A 21,969-nucleotide genomic window follows, 5' to 3' on the forward strand; every position below is an offset into this window, starting at 1 on the left:
TCTCTACAGTTCCCCCTTTTTGTTTTAGACGCATCAGGCAAGAGTAGAGGTCTGATCTCTGATATTAGAAATAAATAGGGAAGAAAACAAAGTCTCTCTTTCTAATAACCAAAGAAAACCAACTCCCCCCAAAAAAACCTAAACCACAAAATTTGAAATCAAAATATATAAACAAAAGACACACACACAGAGACAGACAGAGAGAGTGGGGGAAAACTGAGACAGGAAGTCTTCAAAACTACCACTATCTACTCCTGGGCATGGGACCTACCCTGAATTGTGGTTGATATACCCAGAGAGACTCCATTGGAGAAAACTGATTTCTCCTTCACCTACACGTATTGGTTGCAGATGTGTTCTTGTTAAGGGTGTAAGCATGTGCCCACTTCTCCCTCTCAGTACTGGAACACTATCTGACCTGAACCTGTGTGTTTTATAATTCTTTCAATATTTTAATTAAAAGATAAAAATAAACTTTTGAGAAATTTTTAAGTAAATATTTTAGGCAACAACATGTTTGATCTTAAGAACCAGTGGAGCTTGTCCGCAAGTCTGTCCAGATCTCGTCCTGTTAGTGACTTCCACACATTCATATGTTCTAATACCCAAGTAGCATACTATTAAAGGCTGGTGCCTTTGGGAGGAAATTAGAATCCTTATAAAAACTAAAAGGCCTCAATAACTGGACTGTCCCCTCCACCATGTAATAGCACAGTAAGAAAGAGGACAGGGCCACTCCCTGTGCTGGACAGTGATTGCAGATGTCTTCACCTTAGACATCCTTAAGCTCAGCAAACTTGCATGCTATGTGAGCTGTGTGACAGTCTGGTAGAGGGGCATAGACGGTGCTAATTTAGCCAGGACGGTTCAGGATAATCACCTGAGCTGAGAAGCCGGCCACTCCCATTGGTGGGTCATTTTGCTCTCACCAGCAACACTGCCTCATCTAAAGTCTTTAACAGACACACTTTACATAGAAGCCTACATTGTTTGTCCCCATCAAGAGCTTCACTCAGCGCTCCATCATGCCTTGCAACAAACTTTGCTTCTGTTGTAAAACTGACTGGAACAAAGGTAAACACCATAACAGGTTCAAGAATACCAGTTTCCACTTGGCCCACAGGATATTACCAATACCATCAATTTTATAGACATCCTGGAGGGGCAGTCCACAGTTGGACAAGCTGGTGGCTGGATACAATCCAAAGCTTCCAGCAGTGTGGTGCCCCTGGCACTGCCATCTTTGCGGGTGACTGTCCATACCTTGAACCAAGGCCCCAGCATTTTTGCACCAGTCAAAAAAGAAATTGGCATAAATGCTACAGTATCAGAGTTGTAGCCAATGTTCTTATTGTAGGTGCTGACTTCCTTAACAATTTACTCATCCATTTTGTTGACACTAACAATCATCTGTTCCACACCCAGGGTGTAAGCCAGAAGAGCTTGCCCACTGGTATGCCCATTCTTGGAGATACCAGCTTCAAATTCACCAACCACAGCAGCAGTCAGGACAGCAAGTCAGTCTGAGATGCCTCTGTGTCCTGGGACATCAATGACAGTAACATAGCATTTGCTGGTCTCAAATTCACAGGAAGATGTCAGTAGTGATACCACATTCATGCTCAGCTTTTAGTTTGTCCAAGACCCAGGACTTGAAGGAACCATTTCTCATCTCAGCAGCCTCCTTTTCAAACTTTTTGATGGTTCCTTTTTCAATTCCACCACATTTCTAGTTCATGTGGCTGGTTGGTTGTATTGAACTTGCCTAAACCTACCTGTCCAGTGACAATGATGTTGATGTGAGTCTTTTCCTTTCCCAATTTGGCTTTGAATTAGCAGTGGTTTTCACAACACCTGCATTCTGAGCAAACCTGTTGTGAAAAGCAAAGTGCCTGATTCTTCTAAAAAAAATTCAGGATGGGGGGGCGGAGCCAAGATGGCGACTAGCACACACAGTTTCTGAGCAGTGGGATACCTGATCTTCTGAGTTGGAGAATGGAAGGACCCCCAACCCAGGAAAACCACAGCTAGGCTTTCTGAACACCAGAGAACATCGCAGGAGGTGAAAACTTTGGCCTCCGGTCACCCGGAGACTTGCTTGGGGAGGGAGAGAAAAGATCCTTTGTTCTTGCTGCACTCCCTTCCCCCAGACCTCCCTCCTCCTCGGCACAGCCGCACAGCGGACTCATCTTTCTCAGCGCAGACCTAACTGCCTGGGGTATACAACCGCTGAGACGGAGCCCCAACCACTTTAGCGGCAGACAAAAGCCAGCAGTACGTACCCCGGAGTCCCAGATTCGCACAGCGGCTGCACCATCCTCCCAGGGCGCGAATCTGCTAGACACCATACTAGCTCCGCAGGATCGCCATCACTGACGGTACGACCCGCCCAATCCCACAGTGACAGAGAATACGCTATATACTCACCAAAACCAGGCAGAAACGTCATACAACCTGGACACACCAGGCACTGGGCCTCCCAAGCTTGGAGAGCACAACGAAGAGATCCCAGGACTTCCCAGAAAGCATTGGGACTAGCAAGCCAGTCTCTAGTTACAGCAGGACGGGGCAGCGGAGCAGTAATGAACTGGCGGGGCACCACAGCCCTCCAGTTTAAGACTAACCAGGGCCAAACCAGAGAACAGAGAGCCTGATTACCCCATCCCTGCTGAAGTGACCACCCTGAAATCTCCAGCTGCAGCAAGACCTCAGAACCTGGCAGTGACAGCAGCACAGAACTGGCGGAACACATCAAAGAAGCAGGGCCAAACCAGAGAGCAGAGAGCCCCGGATACCACGATCTCGGCCAAGAGACCTGCCTGTAAGTGAGTGCACCCTTGAGAATCTGCAGTTCCCCAGATCCTGGGTCCTTCTAAATCAGAAGCCAGGCATCGAACCCCCCTCCCACCCACATACCCACTTTGGGAAACAGAGGGGCACTAGGGACATTGAAGTTCCTGCCCTGTGGGCCTGATTGAGGAGCTAAGACAGTTAATACCAGAAATTGCGCTGCGATCATCATTAGCGCCTGCGACATATACAGTACAGAGCCCCTCCCACACACTCAAGGGTTCAACATTAGCCATCACTCTGTCCCTCGAGAAACTCATCCACGCACACTTACACACACAGACACACACGCGTGCGCGCGCACACACACGCTTGCATTTGCCCCGTTTGCGCCTGCGTACTTTCCTCCCACAGGTACAGCCAGTCCTCAGCACACGCTGAGAGTGCTCAGCTTCCTGAAGAACTCTCCAGACACCAGAGAGAGACAGCACCAGTCTGATCTGCAGAATCCAAAAACAAACAGGGAAGGTTTCAGATAAGCCAATGGCCAGAGGTAGGCGAAAGAACACTTCCAACATAAATCAGGACATCATGACTTCACCAGCAAACCCCAAAATCGATGGATACACCAATTCAGCAGAAGCACAGGAAAATGATTTTAAAGCCATGCTTGCCCAATTATTTGAGGCTCATAAGGAGGAAATGAACAAGTCTTTCAAAGAGATGGCCAGTCAATTGGAGGCAAAGAAAGAAGAAATAGACAATATCCTTAAAGAAACACAGGCAAACATAGCCAAACAAATAGATACACAAGTAGAGGAAAAATTAGTGGCATATAAGAAGGAAATGAAAAAAGAAATAGAGGCCATCGTAGAGAGACAGGAATCCAAATTCAAACACATGAAAGAAATGGTGCAAGGCATGAAAACAGAATTAGAATCAATAAAGAAAACACAAAATGAGAAAACCCTTGAGCTGGAGAACTTGGAGAAAAGATCAGGAACCACAAAAGTAAGCATCACCAACAGAATACAAGAGATGGAAGAGAGAATCTCTGGAGCTGAGGACACACTTGCAGAAATGGATACTTCTCTCAAAGAAAAAGTAAAATCAGAAAAGTTCCAATCACAAAATATCCAAGAAATCAAGGATGCTATGAAAAGACAAACTCTAAGAATAATAGGAATTCACGAAAAAGAAGACTCCAGACTCCAAGGTCCAGAAAATATTTTCAAGAAAATCATAGAAGAAAATTTTCCCAACTTAAAGAAAGAGATGTCCATAAATATACAAGAGGCCTACAGAACTCCAAATAGACTAGACCAGAAAAGAAACACATCACGTCACATCATAGTCAAAATACTAAATCTACAGAACAAAGAAAAGATATTAAAAGCAGCAAGGGAAAAAGGCCAAGTAACATATGAAGGTAGACCTATCAGAATCACGCCGGACTTCTCATCAGAAACTATGAAAGCCAGAAGGGCCTGGGCAAGTATCATGGAGACTCTAAGAGATCACAAATGTCAACCCAGACTACTATACCCTGCAAAGCTTTCAATCAACATAGATGGAGAAAACAAAATATTCCATGACAAAACTAAATTTATACAATATCTACACAGCAAACCATCCCTACAGAAGATACTAGAAGGAAAACTCCAATCCAATGAAAACAAATTCACCCAAGAAAACAGGGCATACAGATAATGTCCCAACAAAAATGAAAAGAAAACAAGCAATGAATCAGGGTTAGATCATCGACTCCATTACAAAAGGAACTAACATGCATTGGTCACTATTATCTATCAATATCAATGGACTCAACTCACCAATAAAAAGACACAGGCTAACAGAATGGTTAAGGAAACAGGATCCAACATTCTGTTGCATCCAAGAAACACACCTATGCAACAAAGACAAACACTACCTCAGAGTAAAGGGCTGGAAAACTGTTTTTCAAGCAAACGGTTCCAGAAAACAAGCTGGAGTAGCCATCCTAATATCTAATAAAATAGACTTTCAACACAAGTTAATCAAAAAAGATAAGGAGGGCCACTATATTCTCATCAAAGGAAAAATCCACCAAGAGGACATCACAATCTTGAATATCTATGCCCCAAATACAAGAGCACCGACATTCGTAAATGAAACATTATTAAAGCTTAAATCATACATTGATCCTAATACCTTAATAGTGGGAGACTTCAACACTCCACTCTCACCAAGGGACAGATCAACTAGACAGACACCAAATAGGGAAATAAAAGCACTCACAGAATCCCTAAATCAAATGGACCTAATAGATGTCTACAGATCATTTCACCCAAACTCAAAAGAGTACACCTTCTTTTCAGCACCCCATGGAACCTTTTCCAAAATAGACCATATAGTGGGCCACAAAGCAAGCCTCAACAGATACAAAAGGATTGAAATAATCCCTTGTATACTATCTGACCACCATGGACTAAAGCTCGACCTCAACAACAACAGAAACAACAAAAAGCCGACACGCACATGGAAACTAAACAACTTACTACTCAATGACAGCTGGGTTAAGGAAGAAATAAAGAAAGAAATTAAAGACTTCCTAGAATTCAATGAAAAGGAAGGCACAACATACCCAAATTTATGGGACACACTGAAAGCAGTGCTCAGAGGAAAATTTATAGCACTAAGTGCCTGCAAGAAGAAATTTGTAACATCACATACAAACAACTTAATGGCCCAACTGAAAACCCTAGAACAAAAAGAAGCAGATACACCCAAAAGGAGCAGACGGCTGGAAATAATCAAACTAAGGGCTGAAATCAATCAACTAGAAACAAATAAAACTATCCAAAGAATCAATGAAACAAAAAGCTGGTTCTTTGAGAAAATCAACAAGATAGACAAACCCTTAGCCAAACTAACTAAAAAGCAGAGAGAAACTATCCAGATCAGCAAAATCAGAAATGAAAATGGGGACATAACCACAGACATTGAGGAAATCCAAACAATTATTAGGTCATACTACAAAAGCCTATATGCCACAAAATTTGAGAATCTAAATGAAATGGATAATTTTCTTGAAAGATTCCATCTACCAAAACTAAGTCAAGATCAGGTAGAAAGACTGAATAGCCCTATATCTCCCAAGGAAATCGAAGCAGTCATTAACAGTCTCCCCTCCAAAAAAAGCCCTGGACCAGATGGCTTCAGCGCAGAATTCTACAAGACCTTCAAGGAAGTGCTAACTCCAATTCTCCTCAAGCTATTCCACAAAATAGAAACAGAAGGAACACTACCAAACTCATTCTATGAAGCCACAGTCACCTTAATACCTAAACCACACAAAGACCCAACAAAAAAAGAGAACTTTAGGCCTATCTCTCTTATGAACATTGACGCAAAAATACTCAATAAAATACTTGCAAACCGAATCCAAGAACACATCAAAGATATCATCCACCATGACCAAGTAGGCTTCATCCCAGGCATGCAAGGGTGGTTCAACATACGGAAATCCATCAATGTAATCCACTACATAAACAAACTGAAGGAGAAAAACCACATGATCATCTCCTTAGACGCCGAAAAAGCATTTGACAAAGTCCAACACTAATTCATGTTTAAAGTCTTGGAGAGATCAGGGATACAAGGCACATACCTAAACATAGTAAAGGCAATATATAGCAAGCCTATAGCTAACATCAAACTCAATGGAGAGAAACTTAAATCAATCCCACTGAAATCAGGGACAAGACAAGGCTGTCCATTGTCCCCATATCTCTTCAACATAGTACTTGAAGTCCTAGCCAGAGCAATAAGACAACTAAAGGAGATCAAGGGGATACAAATCGGAAAGGAAGAGGTCAAAGTGTCACTATTTGCAGATGATATGATAGTATACATGAGCGAACCCAAAAATTCAACCAGAGAACACCTTCAGCTGATAAACACCTTCAGCAAAGTGGCAGGATACAAAATCAACTCAAAAAAATCAGAAGCCCTCCTATATACCAAAGACAAAACGGCTGAGAAAGAAATTAGGGAAACAACACCCTTCACAATAGCCACTAATAACATAAAGTACCTTGGTGTGACCCTAACCAAGCAAGTGAAAGACCTGTTTGAGAAAAACTTCAAGTCTCTGAAGAAAGAAATTGAAGAAGATATCAGAAGATGGAAAGATCTCCCGTGCTCATGGATTGGTAGGATTAACATTGTGAAAATGGCCATACTGCCAAAAGCAATCTACAGATTCAATGCAATTCCCATCAAAATACCAACTCAATTCTTTACAGACCTTGAAAAAAAGATTCTCAGCTTCATATGGAGAAACAAAAAACCCAGAATCTCCAAAACGATCCTGTACAACAGATCATCTGGAGGTATCTCCATTCCTGATCTCAAGCTGTACTACAGGGCAACAGTAATAAAAACTGCATGGTACTGGCATAGAAACAGAAAGGAGGATCAATGGAACCGCATAGAAGACCCAGAAATAAATCCACACACCTATGAATACTCGATATTCGACAAAGAAGCCAATTCCATTCAATGGAAAAAAGACAGCATCTTCAACAAATGGTGCTGGACCAACTGGATGTCTACATGCAGAAAAATGAAAATAGATCCATATTTATCACCCTGCACAAAACTAAAGTCAAAGTGGATCAAGGACCTCAACATAAAACCAGATACCCTAAATCAATTGGAAAAAAAAGTGGGGAACAGCCTAGAACTCATTGGCACAGGAGACAACTTCCTGAACAGAACACCAACAGCACAGGCTCTAAGAGCAACAATCAATAAATGGGACCTCATGAAACTGAAAAGTTTCTGTAAAGCAAAGGATACCGTCATCAAAACAAAACGACTGCCTACAGATTGGGAAAGAATCTTCACTAACCCTTTATCTGACAGAGGACTAATATCCAGTATATACAAAGAACTAAAGAAGCTGAAAAGCAGCAATCCAAGTAATCCAATTAAAAAATGGGGAACAGAGCTAAACAGAGAATTCTCGACAGAGGAATATCGAATGGCAGAAAAACACTTAAAGAAATGCTCATCCTCATTAGCCATCAGGGAAATGCAAATCAAAACGACCCTGAGATATCACCTTACACCCATCAGAATGGCCAAGATGAAAAACTCAAGTGATAACACATGCTGGAGAGGTTGTGGAGAAAGGGGAACCCTGCTCCACTGCTGGTGGGAATGTAAACTGGTACAACCACTCTGGAAAGCTATCTGGCGCTTTCTAAGACAAATAGGAATAGTGCTTCCTCCAGACCCAGCTATACCACTGCTAGGTATATACCCAAAGTTTGTTCAAGTACACAAAAAGGACACTTGCTCAACCATGTTTATAGCAGCTCTATTTGTAATAGCCAGAACCTGGAAACAACCCAGATGTCCATCAACGGTGGAATGGGTACAGAAATTGTGGTATTTTTATACAATGGAATACTACTCAGCAATCAAAAAGGAGGAAATCATGAAATTTGCAGGCAAATGGTGGGATCTAGAAAAGATCATTCTGAGTGAAATATCCCAGAAGTAGAAAGACAAACATGGGATATACTCACTTATATAGACCTATAAGATATGATAAACATAATGAAATCTATACACCTAAAAAAGATAATCAATTGAGCGGACATGGGGTAAGATGATCAATCCTCATTTAGAAAGACAGATGGGATGTGCATTGAACGTATGACAGGAGTCTACTGAGCGCATCTGAAAGACTCTAACTAGCAGTGTTTTCAAAGCAAAGACTCATGACCAAACCTTTGGCAGAGTACAGGGAATCATAAGAAAGAAGGGGAGTTAGTCTGATGGGGAAAGGATAGGAGCTCCACAAGGACCAAATATATCTGGGCACAGGGTCTTTTCTGAGACTGACATTCAACCAAGAACCATGTATGGATATAACCTAGAACCCCCACTCAGATGTAGCCTGTGGTAGCTCAGTAACCAATTGGTTTCCCAAAGTGAGGGGAACAGGGACTATTTCTAACAGGAACTCGATGACTGGCTCTTTGGTCTCCCCACCCCCGAAGGGAGGAGCAGTCCTGTTAGGCCACAGAGGAGGGCTTTGCAGCCAGTCCTGAAGATACCTGATAAAACAGGATCAGATGAATGGGGAGGAGGTCCCCCCCATCAGTGGACTTGGAAAGGGGCACGGTGGAGATGAGGGAGGGAGGGAGGGAGGGACTGGGAGGGAATGAGGGATCGGGACACGGCTGGGATACAGAGTTAATAAAATGTAAAAAAAAAAAAAAAAAAAAAAAATTCAGGATACCTATGTAGTATTCCATCTTCACCACAGAAAATCAATGATGTCAGCAGGAGTTAAAACAGAAAAATTTTAAAGTGCAATAGGTAAGGACAACTTATCAGTAACATTATATGAAGTAAAAAAAAAAAATGGTTTTCCACCCTCAAGGTATAACTTAAACTGTTTAAACCTTACTGGAGAATTTTGACTTGTTATCTAACAATCACAGGAAACAGCAACACTCATTTGTGGCAAACTTTGTGGCTTACTATGAGAATTGATCATATATGAACTTGAGACAGGTCTTAGCTCCTTCTGATTTGAATGGAATGAAACAGAGACAGGCTCTCTTTTGGACACCATTATTACATAGCTGGAACAAATCAACAAAATTGGACATTTTATGTAAGAGAAGATTATTAAACAGAGAAAGCTGTAGATCAACAGGTTGTGTTAGGAGAGATTTGATTTCAAGTTAGAGCCTGATCCCTGGAAGCCCTAAGAGAGTAAGCTCTGCCCACCATCCTCCAAGGCCATTAAGAGAGCCAAAATGATAGAGAAGAACAGGGAAAGGAAGATTTATTTAATGTTGGCTACATTAGGAAGGGACAAAGAGATCCAATGACCCTGGGCTACCTACTGCCTCACTTCCTAATCTTGTGCAATACTATCTCCATTAAGGTTTAATTCTAAAAAGAAATTAAAAAAAATGGATATAAGTAAAGAGTTCAGATGTGCTTCCCCAACTGCCAGTGTCTTTAGCTCTAGTCTTTCCTCTGGAGCCTTCTGACTGGTTTACAGTGTTTTCCTGGAGACAAGTTCCTTCTCTGCCTGTTACAAGAGCCTCTGCCTGCCCCTTTCCCAACCTAATATTCACAAATAAATTCTAATTTCTTTGATTCAATATTCTGACAGTCAAAGGGAGGGGCAAGATTATTCTTTACCATCATTTCTGCCACCATATATGCTATATATATTCCTAGCATCTTCAGTTAGGGTACCAAGTAGTTAAACTTCATGTAAAACACACCAAAAAACTTAATTTCCCTATCATGGTAGAGATACAAAACTATTTAGTAAAGCAAGGTGAAAGCTTTTGTCAAATCAACGCTCAAATTTAACGATACTTTCTTTAGGAACATTATTGCAAGGTGAGACCCTGTCTGTTGAACTCACTGCATTAGAAAGAATGGCATAACATAAAGTCTGCCGTTGAATACGGCAAAAAAGAACAAGAGAAGCCAGAAAGCTGGGTAGAACCAGGTAAGGAATAAGTAATGGATGGTGGAACTGAATAATGGATCCAACAACATTGCCATGGCAAGCCTGGAAACCTCTCTATGTTCTAGAAGACAGTATTTCCTGGCTAAGACTAAAGATGAAGCAAAAACCAGGAAACAAAAAGACTCATAATTTGGTTAGTAAGCATATTATTCCCAGTTGTCAGTAGCACAAATTGTCCAACTACACATTTATAAGGCAAAAAGAGTGTGGAGGCTTCATGTCTAGCTTTGTAACAAGGAAATAAAGAATACAACAGTCAGGCTTATATATGTGATAGCAGTATGTAAGACTGTTTGGTTTGTAGCCATAAGCTATTTTATTTTGTTTGTTTGTTTGTTTGTTTTCTTTTTCTTTTTAAATTACTACCATTTACTACAATTTATTCAATTTGTATCCTAGCTGTGGCCCCCACCCTCATCTCCTCCCAATTCCATCCTCCCTCCCTCTTCTTCCAGATGCCCCTCCCCTAGTCCACTAACATTGGAGGTCCTCCTGCATTTGTATTTGACCCTAGCCTATCAGGTCTCATCAAGACTGGTTTCATTGTCTTTCTCTGTGGCTGGGCAAGGCTACACCACCCAGAGGGAGGTGATTGGAGAGCCTGCATCTGAGTTCATGCCAGAGAAAGCCTCTATTCCCCTTACTAGGGTACCCACTTGGAGACTAAGTCTATGAATTACCTCTGAGCCTGGGTTTTTGGTCCTCTCCATGCATTGTCCTTGGTCAGGTCCCCCAGGATTCAGTTTTGTTTGTTTGTTTGTTTGTTTGTTTGTTTGTTTTTTCACTCTTGGTCTTCTTTTGGAATTCCTGTCTCCTCCAGGTCTTCCTATTTTCCCCATCTTTCGTAAGTTTGGCTACAGAAATTGTGGTACATTTATACGATGGAATATTACTCCACAAAAAAAAAAAAAAAAAAAAAAAAAAAAAAAAGGAAATCATGGAATTTGTAGGCAAATGGTGGGAACTGTGAGGTAACCCAGAAGCAGAAAGACACACATGGTATAAAGACACACATGGTATATACACACATGGTATATACTCATTCATAAGTGGATATAGCCATACAATATACGATAATCATACTAAAATCTACACTCCTAAAGAAACTAAACAACAAGCAAGACCCTAGGGAAGATGCTCAATTCCCATTCAGAAGGACAAATGCAACAGACATTGGAAGCAAAAGAAGCAGGGATCAGGACAGGAGCCTACCACAGATGGCCTCTGAAAGACTCTACTGATCAAAGCATCGAAGCAGAGGCTCACACTCATAAGCTGTTTTCTAAGCAAAGAACTCTGCACAGGTGTAGGTTGGAAGGCACATAATCTCAAATTTTGAACTTTGGCATTTGGGAAAACCTCAAACTCAGGACAGTCCCTATGTTCTTCCAACATTCTTCATGGAAACAGGCTAGAGAACTGAGAAATTTTCCCAAAGAAGGTTATATAACCTTTATTTCATTATATACCATACTTCAGACACATGCCCTTTAAGTATACACTCAGTATACTTCAGACAGACAAACTTCAAGTGTGCTAAGTGTGTATTTAAAGGGAGGACAGGAGCATCTCCTGCAACACAAAGAAGAGTGAGGAGTCCTAGCAGGTTTTGCTGAGCATCCCTTCACTGAGCATTGCCATCTGATCAGACCATGCACTCTCTGCACTGAGGCTTCCACGGAACTGTCCACTCTTTGTCAAATTTACCATCATACTGACTTTCTTTGGCTCCACATTTCTGAGGGCCATTGAGTCACATAAAACACATATAAAGTAAACTTTGTTTTTGTTATGAAAGTTTTGGTCATGAGCTGAGCTCACAGTGGATTGTTGAAACACTGTCCAAAAATGGAGTCATGTGAAGGGAATCCTGAATGCTTCTGAGAAAACTCCAGGAAAAGAAGACAAGGGTCTTTTTACCTCAGTTTCTTCAAAAACACGGAACTGTTCTTGGAATGTACTTTTTGTGTCCCTCCCAGGTGTAGCGGATAAGAATGAGTTTACTTCAGCTGTTGTTATTCATAGGCATCTATGGAAAATGTATTTTTTTTTTGCCATGTGAAGCTTGTCCTTGTAATTATATACAGCTTGAACTCATGAGAACTTTACTTGCGTTACTTTTTTTGGCCCTTGGGGTATAAATTGTCTGATGCTTTGAATAAAGTTGATGAATACATGAGACTTTAGTCTGCCTCATGGTTAGGCTCCATTCTCTCAGGTCCTACTGCCTTTAGAAAAGTAAACAATGGATGATGAGAAACTTTGTTCTTGTCTATAAGAAATTTCTTTAACTATCACCATTTTTCTGAAGCTCAAGTACTGCAGGGAAATTCAACCTTCTTGCCCATTAAAGACAATTGTATTTCTAGTGTTGGCCTGACATAACGAATTTCAGTGCTTTGTGAGATCAAGGATGGGACTTCTTATCCTTGTAAACTGGGTTCTCTGAAAAGGTTGCATCTTTATTAAATTTGCACAGGCTGCATGACCTTGGCTATCTAGATCATTATGGCTGAGAGAAATGAATGTTATAGTTCAAGAGTCAAAATTGTTTTGAGCTATCTTAGGCTCTTCAGAAGCTATTCGCTTTCCATTTGTTCCTGAACCAATGTTCAGGTAACTGAGATGTAAAGTACCGGGAGCATATCCTCAGGCTTAGCAGAACTCTAACCTCCATTTACCCTAAAGATAAGAATGAGATGACATCTGAAACCTACAGGAGACATTTCTCTACCTTGCTGTAGTTATCTACCTGCTGGACCCACTGATGAATTTTGTAAATACATTCATTCATGACTGTCTTTTGTTCTATGACCATAAATGTTCATTGACCCTTTTAGGCAATGAAACATGGCATCCAGAATACCTTGAACATGACCTTGGCTAAGGCTACATACATTGACCTAAGGATAAATTATTTTCTTAAGTAGAGTTGAATTTTACACTGACAATCTTTATAGACAAGGATATGAACTCCTTGTATATATGTAAATTCATTTCTACCTTGATCTGGCTAGAGAAAAAAAAGTTATTGAGACTCTTGTTAAAGATGGTCAAGAAGCCATTCAAAAGCAGAACAACAATGAAGAATTTTCAGAAGGGAAGAGAAATTACACTCAAGGAGCAAAATTGGAGGTCAGTGGACAGAAAATTACTGAATGGAAATACCACTGAGAGATACTTGTGAGAGCCCCCAAACAAGATTCTTGTTAAAAACAAGTCTGCTCAGCAAGCACTTGAGGATGCAGAATTCTCCCCAAACTGACCCAGCACTATTATTGCTCCCATCTAAGTGGGTGAAGTCAGAAAGAGAATTTTTAGGAGACTGATTTTATTTGGATCAAAAAATAGAGCCTTTATCAATCTAAGTGTTAACAGAAACAAGTCTGGTTATAGAAGAGAAAATAAGTAAGTTGTTTCCCAAATGCCTTCTTAGTGATAGTCAATCTCTGAAGTGAGTACAATCCAATTTCAGACATATTTGGTAGAGATTAGGAGCCTTATGATTGGTAACTAAGATCACTGGCTACCGCAAAAGCTGATTCTTTAGAAGTGTGAATTGATTTTGAAAGAAGAGGAGCCACTTTAATTGGACACAGGAAACCACTTCTGCAGACTTCTTGGCTTCTTATTCATAAGCATTTCTATCACCATGGACACAACAGCATTTTAAAAACCCGAGGTCACTTGTGGTTACTGATGTCAGCAGTCTTATTCTCAGTGTCTAGTTTTAGACTGATCTGATCTTTCTATAAAATGGAAGCGAAATGAGAAGTACTGAGTTAACTTTAAAGTATTCCTTCATTCTTTTCTGTTCTTCAGATTTCAAGTGAACTGTGAACACTGTAGCAAGGGATCCAGGAACACAGAGAAGAGCCTCTGAATGATGCTGCCACTTTCTTTTTCTTTTCTTTTTTTTTTAAAGACTTATTTATTATTATGTACACAGTGTTCTACCTGCATGTATGCCTGCATACCAGAAGAGGACATTAGATCACAGTATGGATGGTTGTGAGCCACCATGCGATTGCTGGGAATTGAACTCAGGACCTCTGGAAGAGCAGCCAGTACCCTTCACCTTCTGAGCCATCTCTCCAGCCCCCCGTTTGCCTGGGTGTTGGTGCAGATGCCTGTGGAACCCAGAGGTCAATGTCAGGTCCCTTCCTCAATTACTTCAACTTATTTTTTTTCTTTTTTTTTTTGTGTGTGTGTGACAAGGTCTTTTACTAAATTTGTTTTGTGCCCTTTTAAATCTCTATTTTATTTTAGTTTCTTAACCCTCTTTCTTTCTTCTCCACCTCAATTCCTTCCAATACCCCAACACTAAGGAGGACAGAAAAGTTAGCTGGGAGAGGAGGCAAAGTTCTCTTTAGCTACTTTCTGTTGGTTAGAGTGGCCGGGTTCTTTTTGGCAAGTCCAATCCTTGTTTCAGGATATCGCCAACTTCTCATCACCCTGCATCAACAGCAACCAGGAGCAGCAGCAGCAGCAACAGCCTTCTCTCAGAGCCCCCGCAACACTCTCTGGGCTCTGGCATGTATTCCCTCTTCAGAGTCCTCAGATTTAAACTATTTGCAGCTGGCGAAGAGCCCCTCTCAGAGCCCTCACAAGGCAAATAGTTTGCAGCTGTGGACAATCAGAATCAGTGCCATATCCCACACCTGAGATCAAAACAAAACCATGTTTACATCCACAACATTTCCCCCTTTTTCTTAAAAAAAAAAAAATGGCTTTTCTTTGCTTGCTGTTGCTTTTTTAAGAGGTGATGATCAAGGAACCAAACTCTGTTTGGATCAATAGTTTCTTTTATGACCTGATAACTCCTGGCTGCTCTTGTCTGGAACAGCTCATGCTTTTTGCTATCGAGCCTTGAGGTAGGACTTCAAAGCTGTTCCCTAATGGCAAGAACTTACCTAGTATGTCTCTTTTGGACATGCATTCACTAGTCAAATGACCCTTTCTGTCATACCTTATATAGTTGCAGGAAACTGAAAGATTCTTGCCAAGAACCCAGTGCTACCAGAAAAGACTTGTTCACTTCTCTGGTGGAACATAGCATATTCCTCAGTTTTAACACCCCAGCCACTTTGAGATCTGAGGTTTTTAGCAGATTGGTCACAAGTTCTTTTCAAGTGACCTAATTCACCACAATTGAAGCCCTAAACATTTTGATATCTAAAGCTTTTGGTGGCTACTGGGAAAGGTAATGGTGTTAATCCCTTAACCTGAGGCTGCTCCTCTGGCAGCTCAGTCTGCTGAAGATTAACCTTTTTCTTGAACAGGGGTTTTTCTCTTTAACCCTTTCGCCCTGTGTGGCTTTCTGCTCCTCCTAGCCCCTTGCTTCACACAGGACCTGTGAGAATTTGACACCAAAAGTGCATGGAACAGGGCTCGGTAGCAATTGTGGGAAAACCTGGTTCTTAGATAGGTGTTCTCCCTTTACCAATGGCGCTTTTTACTTTCCAAGCGTTTCAGCCTCTACCTGCAAATTTTCTAGTTGCACTGCCAACTCTGCAATCCTTCCTAAACCGAGTAAACTTAGTTTGTTTGTTTTTTTTATCCACTTTTTGTTTCTCAGACTCCTGTATATCCACTCTCAACTTTTCCAGCTGTTCAATCATCCTCACGTTCTTTAAAATGGGATTCAGGAAGACAAAGAAGTAAAACCAGAGAATACCCTCTGGGAGTAAAGGGGGAGAGAAACCGGTGGTAACAATCACAGTAAACCTTTTACCTCATATATTCATTTCTTCAAACCCTGCTGTCTTCTTTACTGCATTAGCCATTACTCTAAGTCCGACGTCTGGGCACAGTGTTGGGGTACTTTCTAACCCTATTTCATATATGTTTCTTCCGTCTCTTCCTCCTTTCTCCACCCCAACCCCTTCCAACGCCCCAATAGCAGGTAGGAAAGAAAGGTTAGTTGGGAGAAGGGGTGTAGTTTTGCTTAGGCTACTTCCTCCTCGTTAGGTTCTCCGGATTCCTTTCGGCTAGTCCAATCCTTGTTTCAGGATATCTCCAATTTCTTGTCACAAATTCAGACTCACTATTCAGCTCAACTGGTTAGCCAGCAAGCCCCAGGAATCCTCCTGTCTCTGCCTCCCCGAAACAGGGACTGCAGGTATTGCCACTCCTGAGTTTTCTTGTGAATGTTAAGAATTTAATTTCCTCCCCCTGAGGGGGAAGAAGCATTACAAGGCCACAGAAGAAGACAATGCAGCCACTCCTGATGAGACCTAATTGACTAGGATCAGAAGGAAGGAAAAGAAGTCCTCCCCTATCAGTGGACTTGGGGAGGGGCATGCATGCAGAGGGTGGAGGAAGGGAGGGATTGGGACTGGAGGAGGGAGGGAACCAAGGGGGGGGGATACAAAGTGAGTAAAGTGTAATTAATAAAGAAAAATAAAATAAAATAAATCAAAAAAAAGAGAAAAAAAAAAGAGAATCAATTGCAGGAAATGAGACACCTAATCTAAGTGCATTAGTTTAGCCAGATATAATTGTAGGTCCAACAATTAACAATCTGGTAGACTATAATCTGTGTGGCTATCACAGGGCAGTGACTCTCCTAAAGCACAGCCGGGCTGTAGAGTTGTCCTCAGCAGTACTATGTCCTATGGAGCATGCCAAGATTCAGGGGTTTTACAGGCCCTCTCCCCTTTTCCCCTGGGCACATCAAGGAAGCAAAGAAATGCCCCCATTCTCCCCACAGATCCAATGTGCTACCTATTCAAAACGCCCATTTCATTGTTTTTTAAAGGATTATAAAATCATTAGAAACTTGGTCTTCCTAGCCTCTTTCTCCCTTACAAATCTCACAGATATACATCTTCAATTATTAGCAACAGTAACTCATATTAAACAGTATGATAATGTAACTGTTCAGCAGATCACCCAACACCTCTTCCTTTTTTACAGTGTCAAAGACACAGGGAGATGTTCAAGAGTCAAAAGCTGGGAATGGGGGACAGGGGAGGAACATGACACACTTGTAATAGGTTAAAAGACAGAAAAGCTAAATCACCATCTACTATCTATTATCATCTGCTGCCCACCCTGAAAAAAGAAAAAAAAAATTGAACTCAGGTCTTCATGCTTGCACAGAAAACATTTCACTGATGGAGGCATGTTCTGAACTCACTTTCCCTCTAAGGACCAAATTTTTGGGGGGAAAGTTGCTTATGGATATTCTTCAAACAAAAGTTGCCGAAAATAGCCCTTAGATGCAATCTATAGACTTTTCAGAGTCTACTGGTTTCTATGAATCAGTGTCTATCCTATGCATCTGTCAGCAACAAATTTAAAAAGAAAGTTCCTAAGTTTAGGTCGTTAAATCATTTTGTTACAGCTCACTGCTTGAGACAATTATGGCTCTGGAAAAAAAAAAAAAGTCCTGCAAAGAAATATACTCTGAATGCATCTGCGCTAGGGAGGAGTCCTGCAATTGTCAGCTGCTCTCTTTGTGCAACTTTTATTCTCTCCTTTCAAAGGCATGCTCCTACTGACTGAGCAAATCAGCCAGCATTGATGCCATAGGCTTAAATACCCCTAAGCACCTCCCTGAAGTGCTTGGAGGACCACTCAGGCAAAGTAATGAGAGGAGACTTCATTTTCACTCATAAGTACTGTAGACAGAGGTGAAGCAGGGGCATTGGGTTAGGTGACAGAAATCCAAAACTACCACTCTGGCTAAGAATCCTCAAACCATTTAGAGAGAAAACAATTACACTGTCTCAAAGTGACTGGATTTTTTTTTCCACCTCTCCTCTTGGCTAAATGCTTGACAACTTCAATCTCATTTCACTCCTAGATAGATCATTCTTCCGAAGATGAATCCTGGGCTCAGGTGCACTCCTAACATTTTTGCGAGCCCTTCACCTAATTAATGGCGGGTGAGTCTCTTAACCTGCTACCCAGGCCCTTCAGCGGGTTATTAACACTGCTGCTTTGATGGATCTTTTTAAGTGCTCCTCTTGGGAAAGATATTTGAAAGTCACATTTGAATAAGGATCCAACAATTACTGAACATTAATTTTCTCTGGTTACTAATGCTATTTCTGTTGAAGGTTATGGAGGCAATTTTAATGGGAGAAATACACTATCATTTAGTTACTCTTGACTCACTGTATACAGCAGGAGGATTTTATCTCTTTTTTTCTTTTTTCTTTTGCAATTTCTTTAATGATAATAATGAATTTTCATTCACATTTGAAATGTAGAGAATAAAATGAAGGTTAAAGAGCCATACATAGCTCACAGGAACTTATTCCATCTCTTTATCCTAAATACAACTCTTAATGAAGAAACATCTCAGTGGAGCATGTACATGATTCGTAGTGATTATCATGTTGAAGAAAAGCTTTCCTCTTCTCCTGCTCCAACTACATCTTCAACTGAGGAAAGCCAAAACTCCTATTCTCACATAGAATGTTAAAGCCAAAGAAACCCAAACAAAAAAATAACACTCCCAAACCAACTCATTTCTTTGTGGAGCCAGAAAAATCTAAGCAACTTGCTTGCTACTGGCCAAATAACAAATCACTACTAGATCTTTTGTAACCTAGTGTAATGTCACTGAAGTCTAATAAATTCAGTTAAAATCTCTCCAGAGTACATGCTTTTCTCACCCACCTAAGGCCAATTCTATTTAAACTGAGAAGGCTTTAGATTCCCAAAGAAATTACTATGAAGTTGAGATTACCTTCATAATGTCTAATCTATGTTCAAAAAACATCATTATGAAAGAAAATTAAAGTGAAAATAAGCTGTAAAAGAAAGTAAGTTTGGAATATTGTTAAAGTTTGCAAAATTTTAAGATGTTTTTTTCCTCAACAGGACCAAAATATCAATAATAGCAGAGAGTATGGAGGAGAGAGAAAGAGAGAGAGAAAGGAAGTTCAAGTTAATGCAAGATGTAACTTCACAATATTTTTTTCTGCTGTCAGGAAGGAAGGAGACGAATGGAAGAAGAAATGAGAATATGGGTAAATGAAACAGGAAATGAAGACTCTCAGGATGGCAAATAGTTCATTTTTTAAAGGGGCAAAGAGGCATATAATTCACATATTAAATGAACACAAAGTATCTGTCACCAAACATTGATTTTACATTTAAGCTTCAGCGGGGACTTTGGTCACAAAGGAAAAATAGTTAAATTAAGTCAGCAATGCAAAACCACAGACAGGACTGAGAAGAGTACAGAACTTTCTTTAAGGGAAAAGAGATAGACAATAGAAGTCCCAGTTAAATAAAAGGCTGTATCATCCTTCCACAAATACATGTAAGCACTGGTAACATAGAAAGTTCACACGTGTCCAGAAAGCTCTCTGAGGCTGTTTTAAACAATGGAGTAGGGATCACAGTGACAGAAACCACATCAAGAAGACAATCCTGTACAACAACCCATTGTCTGGAGGTATCTCCATCCCTGATCTCAAGCTGTACTATAGAGCAACAGTTATAAAAACTGCATGGTACTGGCATAGAAACAGAATGGTGGATCAATGGAATTGGACAGAAGACCCAGAAATAAACCCACACACTTATGGACACCTGGTTTTTTTACAAAGATGTCAAAACCATACAATGGAAAAAAGATAGCATCTTCAATAAATGGTGCTGGTCCAAATGGATGTCCACATGTAGAAAAATGCAAATAGATCGATATTTATCACCCTGCACAAAACTGAAGTCCAAGTGGATCAAAGACCTTAATATAAAACCAGACACACTAAACCTGTTAGAAGAAAAAGTGGGAAGAGCCTTGAACTCATTGGCACAGGCAACAACTTCCTGAACAGAACACCAACAGCACAGGCTCTAAGAGCAACAATCAATAAATGGGACCTCATGAAACTGAAAAGCTTCTGTAAAGCAAAGGACACTGTCACCAAAACAAAACGAATTCCTACAGTTTGGGAAAGGATCTTCACCAACCCTATATCTGACAGAGGGCTAATATCCAGGATATATAAAGAACTGAAGAAGTTAAACAGCAACAAACCAGGTAATTCAATTAAAATAACGGGGTACAGAGCTAAACAGAGAATTCTCGATAGAGGAATATCAAATGGCAGAGAAACACTTAAAGAAATGTTCAATGTCCTTAGTCATTAGGGAAATGCAAATCAAAACAACCCTGAGATTTCACCTGACACCCATCAGAATGGCTAAGATGAATAACTCAAGTGACAACACATGCTGGAGAGGATGTGGAGAAAGGGGAACCCTCCTCCACTGCTGGTGGGAATGTAAACTTATACAACCACTTTGGAAATCAATCTGGTGCTATCTCAGACAATTAGGAATACTGCTTCCTCAAGATCAAGCTATACTACCCCTAGGCATATATTCAAAAGGCACTCAAGTATATAACAAGGACATCTGCTCAAGCATGTTTGTAGCAGCTTTATTTGTAATAGCCAGAAGCTGTAAACAGCCCAGATGTCCCTCAGTTGAAGAATGGATACAAAAATTGTGGTACATCTACACAATGGAATATTACTCAGCAAGAAAAAACAAGGAAATCATGGAATTTGCAGGTAAATGGTGGGAACTGAAAAGATCATCCTGAATGGGGTATCCCAGAAGCAGAAAGACACATTGGGTATATATACTCACTCATAAGTGGATATTAGACCTTTAATATAGGATGAACATACCAAAATCTGTACGCCTAAGGAAGCTAATCAGGAAAGAGGACTGGCTACGATGCTCAATCCCCATTCAGAAAGGCAAAGAGGATAGATACCGGAGGAGGGAGAAAACATGGAACAGGACAGGAGCCTACCACAGAGGCCCTCTGAAAGGTTTAACCCTGCAGGGTATGGAGGCAGATGCTGAGACTCATAGCCAAACTTTGGGCAGAGTACAGGAAATCTTACAAAAGAATGGGAGACAGTAAGTCTTGGAGAGGACAGGAGCTCCACAAGGACAGCAACAGATCCAAAAAGTCTGGGCACAGGGGTCTTTTCTGAAACTGATAGTCCACCCAAAGACCATTCATGGAGATGGCCTAGAACCCCTGCACAGAAGTAGCCTATGGCAGTTCAGTGTCCAAGTGACCTCCATAGTAATGAGGACAGGGACTGTCTCTAACATGAACTGATTGGCCTGCTCTTTGATCACCTCTCCTGAGGGGGGAGCAGCCTAACCAGACCACAGAAGAAGACAAAGCAGCCACTCCTGATGAGACCAGATAGACTAGGATCAGAGGGACGGGGAGGAGGACCTCCCTTATCAGTGGACTGGGAGAGGGACAGGGGTGGGAAAGAGGTACGGTGGGATTGGGAGGGGATTGGGGAAGGAGGAAGGTGCAGGGGGATATAAAGTGAGTAAACTCTAATTAATAAAAGTAATGACAATTACAAAAAAGACTTTTTAGCAGTAAAGGACATAGTAGATGGAAGGGGCTCAGTCCCATGTCCACCCAGTCCTCAGTTGAGAGAGGAAATATATATAGCCTGGCCAGCAGTCACTTTTGCTTCACCGGAACTGCCAGCAAGCCTGCTCTTAGCACTACTACACAAGCGATTTCTCCAGGCAGCTCCTATATGTCTCAAACGTGTAAAGTTCCTCCTTACGCTCCAACTACTGCTATATGGCTGTGTGTAATATGTCTTCTA

At 41.1% G+C, this 21,969-nt stretch overlaps 1 pseudogene; it reads right to left on the minus strand.

Annotated features, from left to right (window-relative positions):
- Positions 1–772: 772 nt before the first annotated feature.
- Positions 773–15,966, minus strand: LOC110544646 (elongation factor 1-alpha 1-like; annotated as a pseudogene).
- Between the last annotated feature and the right edge of the window lie 6,003 nt (positions 15,967–21,969).

This window comes from Meriones unguiculatus, chromosome 17, assembly GCF_030254825.1.
Source record: "Meriones unguiculatus strain TT.TT164.6M chromosome 17, Bangor_MerUng_6.1, whole genome shotgun sequence".
Classification (NCBI taxonomy): domain Eukaryota; kingdom Metazoa; phylum Chordata; class Mammalia; order Rodentia; family Muridae; genus Meriones; species Meriones unguiculatus.